Source organism: Rhinoderma darwinii, chromosome 6 (assembly GCF_050947455.1).
Source record: "Rhinoderma darwinii isolate aRhiDar2 chromosome 6, aRhiDar2.hap1, whole genome shotgun sequence".
NCBI classification, from domain to species: Eukaryota; Metazoa; Chordata; class Amphibia; order Anura; family Rhinodermatidae; genus Rhinoderma; species Rhinoderma darwinii.
Window position 1 is genome coordinate 141685534 of NC_134692.1, and position 13513 is coordinate 141699046.

General features: G+C 45.0%; 1 protein-coding gene across 5 annotated transcripts in view; it reads left to right on the plus strand.

Moving 5' to 3' along the window:
* The window catches only part of FBXL16 (F-box and leucine rich repeat protein 16), a 73432-nt gene that overhangs the window by 24247 nt on the left and 35672 nt on the right, over positions 1 to 13513 (plus strand). The window contains exon 2 of one of the 5 annotated variants that reach the window (XM_075830731.1): positions 203 to 654. The exons of the other annotated variants lie outside the window; for them this stretch is intronic. The gene's annotated coding sequence lies outside the window, so the exon portion shown is untranslated. The remainder of the gene's footprint in view (positions 1 to 202; positions 655 to 13513) is intronic. 5 annotated transcript variants of the gene reach the window in all.

Consider the following 13513-nt stretch of genomic DNA (forward strand, 5'->3'; position numbering starts at 1 on the left):
TAACTGGAGCCGTGTGTGACACCCTGTGTGTGTGTGCACTTATAATAGCCAGGCAGGCATCGGCGCCGTGTGTGACAGGGTGGGGAATTCACAGCCATTCTGGGCTTTATACCCATCTTCCTGCTGACAAAGGGCAGATTTGCTGTTTTTTTTGCCATTATTCTAAAGGATTCTATATTTTTTTTCTTCTTCTTCACGCCAGATTCTGTTTTTGCACCTGCAAGCGTCTCCAGCTGTCACCCCCTCCCCAGATCCTCCTAAACCCCATGCATTAGGGTGAATGGCTCCCCGAGGCTGAGCCGAGAAGGGAACCCTGTGGATTTCAGCGTCTCTGTCATCCCGCCGGGTACGAGGCGTTGTGGGATGCAAGATGCTGGAGTGACCTATATAGGCGGCTGCTGCTGCTGCTGCTGCTGCTGCTGCTGCTGATGATGATGATGATGATGATGATGATGGTGGTGGTGGTTTAGCGTGGACATCAGGATTTTGCAGAAGAATTGGATTCAGAGGAGACCCCCATCCTCCCACCCTCGTACTCCTCCTCCCCCAGGGCTGGGGTGCTAGGAAGCTGTCACTGCCATATTGCTGTCACCTGTCTGGACCATAATAATCTGGGAGGCAGTGATGCCATGAGCTGAGGAGGCAGCGCTGACGGTAAGACATGGCTGTGATTTTATACAATGTAATGTAATCTCTCCATGATGGATGATGCAGCGGCTGCTCCCCGCACTAACGAGGTGATACATGGCAGCCGACCCAGAGAGGGAGGGGGCGCATGTACCTAATATACAGGGAGAAGGCCGTGTATTCCCAGGCCACTCATCTACTCCTAATACAGGGACCTCTTACCGTCATCTTATATACAGGACACTCACCTACTCCTAATACAGAGACCTCTTACCGTCATCTTATATACAGGACACCTACTCCTAATACAGAGACCTCTTACCGTCATCTTATATACAGGACACTCACCTACTCCTAATACAGAGACCTCTTACCGTCATCTTATATACAGGACACCTACTCCTAATACAGAGACCTCTTACTGTCATCTTATATACAGGACACCTACTCCTAATACAGAGACCTCTTACCGTCATCTTATATACAGGACACTCACCTACTCCTAATACAGAGACCTCTTACCGTCATCTTATATACAGGACACCTACTCCTAATACAGAGACCTCTTACTGTCATCTTATATACAGGACACTCACCTACTCCTAATACAGAGACCTCTTACCGTCATCTTATATACAGAACACTCACCTACTCCTAATACAGAGACCTCTCACCATCATCTTATATACAGGACACCTACTCCTAATACAGAGACCTCTTACCGTCCTCTTATATACAGGACACTCACCTACTCCTAATACAGAGACCTCTTACTGTCATCTTATATACAGGACACCTACTCCTAATACAGAGACCTCTTACCGTCATCTTATATACAGGACACTAACCTACTACTAATACAGAGACCTCTTACCGTCATCATATATACAGGACACCTACTCCTAATACAGAGACCTCTTACCGTCATCTTATATACAGGACACTCACCTACTACTAATACAGAGACCTCTTACTGTCCTCTTATATACAGGACACTCACCTACTCCTAATACAGAGATCTCTCACCGTCATCTTATATACAGGACACTCACCTACTCCTAATACAGAGATCCCTCACCATCATCTTATATACAGGACACTCACCTACTCCTAATACAGAGACCTCTTACCGTCATCTTATATACAGGACACTCACATACTCCTAATACAGAGACCTCTTACCATCAACTTATATACAGGCCACTCACCTACTCCTAATACAGAGACCTCTCACCGTCATCTTATATACAGGACACTCACCTACTCCTAATACAGAGACCTCTTACCGTCAACTTATATACAGGACACTCACCTACTCCTAATACAGAGACCTCTTACTGTCATCTTATATACAGGACACTCACTCCTAATACAGAGACCTCTTACCGTCATCTTATATACAGGACACTCACCTACTCATAATACAGAGACCTCTTACTGTCATCTTATATACAGGCCACTCACCTACTCCTAATACAGAGACCTCTTACCATCATCTTATATACAGGACACTCACCTACTCCTAATACAGAGACCTCTTCCTATCATCTTATATACAGGACACTCACCTACTCCTAATACAGAGATCTCTTACCATCATCTTATATACAGAACACTCACCTACTACTAATACAGAGACCTCTTACTGTCATCTTATATACAGGACACTCACCTACTCCTAATACAGAGACCTCTTACCGTCATCTTATATACAGGACACTCACCTACTCCTAATACAGAGACCTCTTACCGTCATCTTATATACAGGACACTCACCTACTCCTAATACAGAGACCTCTTGCCGTCTTATATACAGGACACTCACTCCTAATACAGAGATCTCTTACCGTCATCTTATATACAGGACACTGACCTACTCCTAATACAGAGACCTCTTACCATCATCTTATATACAGGACACTCACTCCTAATACAGAGACCTCTTACCGTCATCTTATATACAGGACACTCACCTACTCCTAATACAGAGACCTCTTACTGTCATCTTATATACAGGCCACTCACCTACTCCTAATACAGAGACCTCTTACCATCATCTTATATACAGAACACTCATCTACTCTTCGTACAGAGATCTCTTACCATCATCTTATATACAGAACACTCACCTACTCCTAATACAGAGACCTCTTCCTATCATCTTATATACAGGACACTCACCTACTCCTAATACAGAGACCTCTTGCCGTCTTATATACAGGACACTCACTCCTAATACAGAGATCTCTTACCGTCATCTTATATACAGGACACTGACCTACTCCTAATACAGAGACCTCTTACCGTCATCTTATATACAGGACACTCACTCCTAATACAGAGACCTCTTACCGTCATCTTATATACAGGACACTCACCTACTCCTAATACAGAGACCTCTTACTGTCATCTTATATACAGGCCACTCACCTACTCCTAATACAGAGACCTCTTCCTATCATCTTATATACAGGACACTCATCTACTCTTCGTACAGAGATCTCTTACCATCATCTTATATACAGAACACTCACCTACTCCTAATACAGAGACCTCTTACTGTCATCTTATATACAGGACACCTACTCCTAATACAGAGACCTCTTACCGTCATCTTATATACAGGACACTAACCTACTACTAATACAGAGACCTCTTACCGTCATCATATATACAGGACACCTACTCCTAATACAGAGACCTCTTACCGTCATCTTATATACAGGACACTCACCTACTACTAATACAGAGACCTCTTACTGTCCTCTTATATACAGGACACTCACCTACTCCTAATACAGAGATCTCTCACCGTCATCTTATATACAGGACACTCACCTACTCCTAATACAGAGATCCCTCACCATCATCTTATATACAGGACACTCACCTACTCCTAATACAGAGACCTCTTACCGTCATCTTATATACAGGACACTCACATACTCCTAATACAGAGACCTCTTACCATCAACTTATATACAGGCCACTCACCTACTCCTAATACAGAGACCTCTCACCGTCATCTTATATACAGGACACTCACCTACTCCTAATACAGAGACCTCTTACCGTCAACTTATATACAGGACACTCACCTACTCCTAATACAGAGACCTCTTACTGTCATCTTATATACAGGACACTCACTCCTAATACAGAGACCTCTTACCGTCATCTTATATACAGGACACTCACCTACTCATAATACAGAGACCTCTTACTGTCATCTTATATACAGGCCACTCACCTACTCCTAATACAGAGACCTCTTACCATCATCTTATATACAGGACACTCACCTACTCCTAATACAGAGACCTCTTCCTATCATCTTATATACAGGACACTCACCTACTCCTAATACAGAGATCTCTTACCATCATCTTATATACAGAACACTCACCTACTACTAATACAGAGACCTCTTACTGTCATCTTATATACAGGACACTCACCTACTCCTAATACAGAGACCTCTTACCGTCATCTTATATACAGGACACTCACCTACTCCTAATACAGAGACCTCTTACTGTCATCTTCTATACAGGCCACTCACCTACTCCTAATACAGAGACCTCTTACCATCATCTTATATACAGAACACTCATCTACTCTTCGTACAGAGATCTCTTACCATCATCTTATATACAGAACACTCACCTACTCCTAATACAGAGACCTCTTCCTATCATCTTATATACAGGACACTCACCTACTCCTAATACAGAGACCTCTTGCCGTCTTATATACAGGACACTCACTCCTAATACAGAGATCTCTTACCGTCATCTTATATACAGGACACTGACCTACTCCTAATACAGAGACCTCTTACCGTCATCTTATATACAGGACACTCACTCCTAATACAGAGACCTCTTACCGTCATCTTATATACAGGACACTCACCTACTCCTAATACAGAGACCTCTTACTGTCATCTTATATACAGGCCACTCACCTACTCCTAATACAGAGACCTCTTCCTATCATCTTATATACAGGACACTCATCTACTCTTCGTACAGAGATCTCTTACCATCATCTTATATACAGAACACTCACCTACTCCTAATACAGAGACCTCTTCCTATCATCTTATATACAGGACACTCACCTACTCCTAATACAGAGACCTCTTGCCGTCTTATATACAGGACACTCACTCCTAATACAGAGATCTCTTACCGTCATCTTATATACAGGACACTGACCTACTCCTAATACAGAGACCTCTTACCGTCATCTTATATACAGGACACTCACTCCTAATACAGAGACCTCTTACCGTCATCTTATATACAGGACACTCACCTACTCCTAATACAGAGACCTCTTACTGTCATCTTATATACAGGCCACTCACCTACTCCTAATACAGAGACCTCTTACCATCATCTTATATACAGAACACTCATCTACTCTTCGTACAGAGATCTCTTACCATCATCTTATATACAGAACACTCACCTACTCCTAATACAGAGACCTCTTCCTATCATCTTATATACAGGACACTCACCTACTCCTAATACAGAGACCTCTTGCCGTCTTATATACAGGACACTCACTCCTAATACAGAGATCTCTTACCGTCATCTTATATACAGGACACTGACCTACTCCTAATACAGAGACCTCTTACCGTCATCTTATATACAGGACACTCACTCCTAATACAGAGACCTCTTACCGTCATCTTATATACAGGACACTCACCTACTCCTAATACAGAGACCTCTTACTGTCATCTTATATACAGGCCACTCACCTACTCCTAATACAGAGACCTCTTCCTATCATCTTATATACAGGACACTCACCTACTCCTAATACAGAGATCTCTTACCATCATCATATATACAGAACACTCACCTACTACTAATACAGAGACCTCTTACTGTCATCTTATATACAGGACACTCACCTACTCCTAATACAGAGACCTCTTACCATCATCTTATATACAGAACACTCACCTACTACTAATACAGAGACCTCTTACTGTCATCTTATATACAGGACACTCACCTACTCCTAATACAGAGACCTCTTACCGTCATCTTATATACAGGACACTCACCTACTCCTAATACAGAGACCTCTTACCGTCATCTTATATACAGGACACTCACCTACTCCTAATACAGAGACCTCTTACTGTCATCTTATATACAGGACACTCACCTACTCCTAATACAGAGACCTCTTACCGTCATCTTATATACAGGACACTCACTCCTAATACAGAGATCTCTAACCGTCATCTTATATACAGGACACTCAGCTCCTCCTAATACACAGATATCAGGACACTGACCTCTCCTCCTAATACACAGATCTCAGGACACTGACCTCTCCTCCTCCTAATACACAGATATCAGTATACTGACCTCTCCTCCTCCTAATACACAGATATCAGGATACTGACCTCTCCTCTTCCTAATACACAGATATCAGGATACTGACCTCTACTCCTCCTAATACACAGATATCAGGATACCGAACTCTCCTCCTAATACACAGATATCAGGACACTGACCTCTCCTCCTCCTCCTAATACACAGGTATCAGGACACCGACCTCTCCTAATACACAGATATCGGGACACTGACCTCTCCTCCTAATACACAGATATCAGGACACTGACCTCTCCTAATACACAGATATCAGGACACTGACCTCTCCTCCTAATACACAGATATCAGGACACTGACCTCTCCTCCTAATACACAGATATCAGGACACTGACCTCTTCTCCCCCTAATACACAGATATCAGGACACTGACCTCTCCTCCTCCTAATACACCGATCTCTCCTCCTCCTAATATACAGATATCAGGACACTGACCTCTCCTCCTCCTAATATACAGATATCAGGACACCGACCTCTCCTCCTAATACACAGATATCAGGACACTGACCTCTCCTCCTCCTAATATACAGATATCAGGACACTGACCTCTCCTTCTAATACACAGATATCAGGACACTGACCTCTCCTCCTAATACACAGATATCAGGACACTGACCTCTCCTCCTCCTAATACACAGATATCAGGACACCGACCTCTCCTCCTCCTAATACACAGATATCAGGACACTGACCTCTCCTCCTCCTAATACACAGATATCAGGACACTGACCTCTCCTCCTCCTAATACACAGATATCAGGACACTGACCTCTCCTCCTAATACACAGATATCAGGACACTGACCTCTCCTCCTCCTAATACACAGATATCAGGACACCGACCTCTCCTCCTCCTAATACACAGATATCAGGACACTGACCTCTCCTCCTCCTAATACACAGATATCAGGACACCGACCTCTCCTCCTCCTCCTCCTAATACACAGATATCAGGACACTGACCTCTCCTCCTAATACACAGATATCAGGACACTGACCTCTCCTCCTCCTAACACACAGATATCAGGACACTGACCTCTCCTCCTCCTAATACACAGATATCAGGACACCGACCTCTCCTCCTCCTAATACACAGATATCAGGACACTGACCTCTCCTCCTCCTAATACACAGATATCAGGACACTGACCTCTCCTCCTCCTAATACACAGATATCAGGACACTGACCTCTCCTCCACCTAATACACAGATATCAGGACACCGACCTCTCCTCCTCCTCCTAATACACAGATATCAGGACACTGACCTCTCCTCCTAATACACAGATATCAGGACACTGACCTCTCCTCCTCCTAACACACAGATATCAGGACACTGACCTCTCCTCCTCCTAATACACAGATATCAGGACACCGACCTCTCCTCCTAATACACAGATATCAGGACACTGACCTCTCCTCCTAATACACAGATATCAGGACACCGACCTCTCATCCTCCTAATACACCGACCTCTCCTCCTCCTAATACACAGATATCAGGACACTGACCTCTCCTCCTCCTAATACACAGATATCAGGACACTGACCTCTCCTCCTCCTAATACACAGATATCAGGACACTGACCTCTCCTCCTAATACACAGATATCAGGACACTGACCTCTCCTCCTCCTAATACACAGATATCAGGACACCGACCTCTCCTCCTCCTAATACACAGATATCAGGACACTGACCTCTCCTCCTCCTAATACACAGATATCAGGACACCGACCTCTCCTCCTCCTCCTCCTAATACACAGATATCAGGACACTGACCTCTCCTCCTAATACACAGATATCAGGACACTGACCTCTCCTCCTCCTAACACACAGATATCAGGACACTGACCTCTCCTCCTCCTAATACACAGATATCAGGACACCGACCTCTCCTCCTCCTAATACACAGATATCAGGTCACTGACCTCTCCTCCTCCTAATACACAGATATCAGGTCACTGACCTCTCCTCCTCCTAATACACAGATATCAGGACACTGACCTCTCCTCCTCCTAATACACAGATATCAGGACACTGACCTCTCCTCCACCTAATACACAGATATCAGGACACCGACCTCTCCTCCTCCTCCTAATACACAGATATCAGGACACTGACCTCTCCTCCTAATACACAGATATCAGGACACTGACCTCTCCTCCTCTTAACACACAGATATCAGGACACTGACCTCTCCTCCTCCTAATACACAGATATCAGGACACCGACCTCTCCTCCTAATACACAGATATCAGGACACTGACCTCTCCTCCTAATACACAGATATCAGGACACCGACCTCTCATCCTCCTAATACACAGACCTCTTCTCCTCCTAATACACAGATATCAGGACACTGACCTCTCCTCCTCCTAATACACCGATCTCTCCTCCTCCTAATATACAGATATCAGGACACTGACCTCTCCTTCTAATACACAGATATCAGGACACTGACCTCTCCTCCTAATACACAGATATCAGGACACTGACCTCTCCTCCTCCTAATACACAGATATCAGGACACCGACCTCTCCTCCTCCTAATACACAGATATCAGGACACTGACCTCTCCTCCTCCTAATACACAGATATCAGGACACTGACCTCTCCTCCTCCTAATACACAGATATCAGGACACTGACCTCTCCTCCTCCTAATACACAGATATCAGGACACTGACCTCTCCTCCTCCTAATACACAGATATCAGGACACTGACCTCTCCTCCTCCTAATACACAGATATCAGGACACCGACCTCTCCTCCTCCTAATACACAGATATCAGGACACTGACCTCTCCTCCTCCTAATACACAGATATCAGGACACCGACCTCTCCTCCTCCTCCTCCTAATACACAGATATCAGGACACTGACCTCTCCTCCTAATACACAGATATCAGGACACTGACCTCTCCTCCTCCTAACACACAGATATCAGGACACTGACCTCTCCTCCTCCTAATACACAGATATCAGGACACCGACCTCTCCTCCTAATACACAGATATCAGGACACCGACCTCTCCTCCTAATACACAGATATCAGGACACTGACCTCTCCTCCTAATACACAGATATCAGGACACCGACCTCTCCTCCTCCTAATACACAGACCTCTTCTCCTCCTAATACACAGATATCCGGACACCGACCTCTCCTCCTCCTAATACACAGATATCAGGACACCGACCTCTCCTCCTCCTAATACACAGATATCAGGACACTGACCTCTCCTCCTAATACACAGATATCGGGACACCGACCTCTCCTCCTAATACAGATATTAGGACACAGACCTCTCCTCCTAATACACAGATATCAGGACACCGACCTCTCCTCCTAATACACAGATATCAGGACACCGACCTCTCCTCCTAATACACAGATATCAGGACACTGACCTCTCCTCCTAATACACAGATATCAGGACACCGACCTCTCCTCCTAATACACAGATATCAGGACACCGACCTCTCCTCCTCCTAATACACAGATATCAGGACACTGACCTCTCCTCCTCCTAATACACAGATATCGGGACACCGACCTCTCCTCCTAATACAGATATCAGGACACAGACCTCTCCTCCTAATACACAGATATCAGGACACCGACCTCTCCTCCTAATACACAGATATCAGGACACCGACCTCTCCTCCTAATACACAGATATCAGGACACCGACCTCTCCTCCTAATACACAGATATCAGGACACTGACCTCTCCTCCTCCTAATACACAGATATCAGGACACCGACCTCTCCTCCTAATACACAGATATCAGGACACCGACCTCTCCTCCTAATACACAGATATCAGGACACCGACCTCTCCTCCTAATACACAGATATCAGGACACCGACCTCTCCTCCTAATACACAGATATCAGGACACTGACCTCTCCTCCTAATACACAGATATCAGGACACCGACCTCTCCTCCTAATACACAGATATCAGGACACCGACCTCTCCTCCTCCTAATACACAGATATCAGGACACTGACCTCTCCTCCTTCTAATACACAGATATCAGGACACCGACCTCTCCTCCTCCTAATACACAGATATCAGGACACTGACCTCTCCTCCTAATACACAGATATCGGGACACCGACCTCTCCTCCTAATACAGATATTAGGACACAGACCTCTCCTCCTAATACACAGATATCAGGACACCGACCTCTCCTCCTAATACACAGATATCAGGACACCGACCTCTCCTCCTAATACACAGATATCAGGACACTGACCTCTCCTCCTAATACACAGATATCAGGACACTGACCTCTCCTCCTAATACACAGATATCAGGACACCGACCTCTCCTCCTCCTAATACACAGATATCAGGACACCGACCTCTCCTCCTCCTAATACACAGATATCAGGACACCGACCTCTCCTCCTAATACACAGATATCAGGACACCGACCTCTCCTCCTCCTAATACACAGATATCAGGACACTGACCTCTCCTCCTCCTAATACACAGACCTTTCCTCCTCCTAATACACAGATATCAGGGCACCGACCTCTCCTCCTCCTAATACACAGATATCAGGACACTGACCTCTCCTCTTCCTAATACACAGATATCAGGACACTGCCCTCTCCTCCTCCTAATACACAGACCTCTCCTCCTCCTAATACACAGATATCAGGACACTGACCTCTCCTCCTCCTAATACACAGACCTCTCCTCTTCCTAATACACAGATATCAGGACACCGACCTCTCCTCCTAATACACAGATATCAGGACACTGAACTCTCCTCCTCCTAATACACAGACCTCTCCTCCTCCTAATACACAGATATCAGGACACTGACCTCTCCTCCTCCTAATACACAGATATCGGGACACCGACCTCTCCTCCTAATACAGATCTCTGGACACAGACCTCTCCTCCTAATACACAGATATCAGGACACCAACCTCTCCTCCTAATACACAGATATCAGGACACCGACCTCTCCTCCTCCTAATACACAGATATCAGGACACTGACCTCTCCCCCTCCTAATACACAGATATCAGGACACTGACCTCTCCTCCTCCTAATACACAGACCTCTCCTCCTCCTAATACACAGATATCAGGACACTGACCTCTCCTCCTCCTAATACACAGACCTCTCCTCCTCCTAATACACAGATATCAGGACACTGACTTCTCCTCCTCCTAATACACAGATATCAGGACACTGACCTCTCCTCCTCCTAATACACAGACCTCTCCTCCTCCTAATACACAGATATCAGGACACTGACCTCTCCCCCTAATACACAGACCTCTCCTCCTCCTAATACACAGATATCAGGACACTGACCTCTCCTCCTCCTAATATACAGATATCTGGACACTGACCTCTCCTCCTCCTAATACACAGATATCAGAACACTGACCTCTCTCCTCCTAATACACAGATATCAGGACACCGACCTCTCCTCCTAATACACAGATATCAGGACACTGACCTCTCCTCCTCCTAATACACAGACCTCTCCTCCTCCTAATACACAGATATCCGGACACTGACCTCTCCTCCTCCTAATACACAGATATCAGGACACTGACCTCTCCTCCTCCTAATACACAGACCTCTCCTCCTCCTAATACACAGATATCCGGACACTGACATCTCCTCCTCCTAATACACAGATATCAGGACACTGACCTCTCCTCCTAATGCACAGATATCAGGACACCGACCTCTCCTCCTCCTAATACACAGATATCAGGACACTGACCTCTCCTCCTAATGCACAGATATCAGGACACCGACCTCTCCTCCTCCTAATACACAGATATCAGGACACTGACCTCTCCTCCTAATGCACAGATATCAGGACACCGACCTCTCCTCCTCCTAATACACAGATATCAGGACACTGACCTCTCCTCCTAATGCACAGATATCAGGACACCGACCTCTCCTCCTCCTAATACACAGATATCAGGACACTGACCTCTCCTCCTAATGCACAGATATCAGGACACCGACCTCTCCTCCTAATGCACAGATATCAGGACACTGACCTCTCCTCCTCCTAATACACAGATATCAGGACACTGACCTCTCCTCTTCCTAATACACAGATATCAGGACACAGTCCTCTCCTCCTCCTAATACACAGATATCAGGACACTGACCTCTCCTCCTCCTAATACACAGATATCAGGACACTGACCTCTCCTCCTCCTAATACACAGATATCAGGACACTGACCTCTCCTCCTCCTAATACACAGATATCAGGACACTGACCTCTCCTCCTAATACACAGACCTCTCCTCCTCCTAATACACAGACCTCTCCTCTTCCTTATACACAGATATAATACACGGGTATGCATTGAAAATAAAACTACTAAGAAAAGTTTTTCCTTTCCTGAGAAGCACGTTTCACAAGTGTAATTTATAGGACATTTCAGCCATACAGGCACTTGTGTAGTGAGAGTTTCCATGAACTTACTGCTGTCATGATGACATAATTAGCCAATCACAGCAGTGAATTTCCAGATTACCATAAAGATCACTAAAATTCTAATAATGTAAAAAAAACTTAGATTGTGTTACCTTAATACTCTCGTGATGACATCACCACCCATCGCCTGCTATATAGGAAAAGTATGGTAAATGCACACTATTTGTGATGTTACAATACTTTAATTTTGGGATCTAGTTTGAAGTGTGTGAACGGAATAAGCCTACCAAGTTCCCACCTGCTGCATAAACTGTTAGACCTCACTGTTCTCAATATGACATCACCATCCAATCACAGACTAACCTGCTACATAGACTGTGTGACCTCACTCCTCTCATTATGACTTCATTTTCCAATCACAGACCGCTGCTAAATAGACTGTGTGACCTCACTGCTCTCAGCTATAGAGGGTGCAGAGGTAGCAGTTGCACGAGGGTCCAGTATTTTTAATAGCACATAGTAGGTGGGGGACCCTGTCACTGATTTTGCATTTGGGCCCAGGAGCTTCAAGTTACGTCTCTGACAACTTCTATTATCACATCACCATCCAATCACAATCAGACTGACATGATACATAGACTGTGACCTCACTGTGCTCATTATGACATCATTCAATCAAAGACTAACCTGCTACATGTTTGTGTGACCTCACTGCTCTCATGATGATATCACCATCCAATCAGACTAACCTGCTACATAGACTGTTTGACCTCACTGCTCTCATGATGATATCACCATCCAATCACAGACTAACCTGCTACATAGACTGTGTGACCTCACTACTCTCCTTATGACATCAGCGTCCAATCACAGACCAACCTTCTACATATACTGTGACCTCACTAATCTCATGATGACATCACCGTCCAAACACAGACTAACCTGCTACATAGACTGTGTAACCTCACTACTGTCAGGGCAGATTCAGACGAACGTAGCGTTTTTGCGCGCGCAAACAACGCAGCGT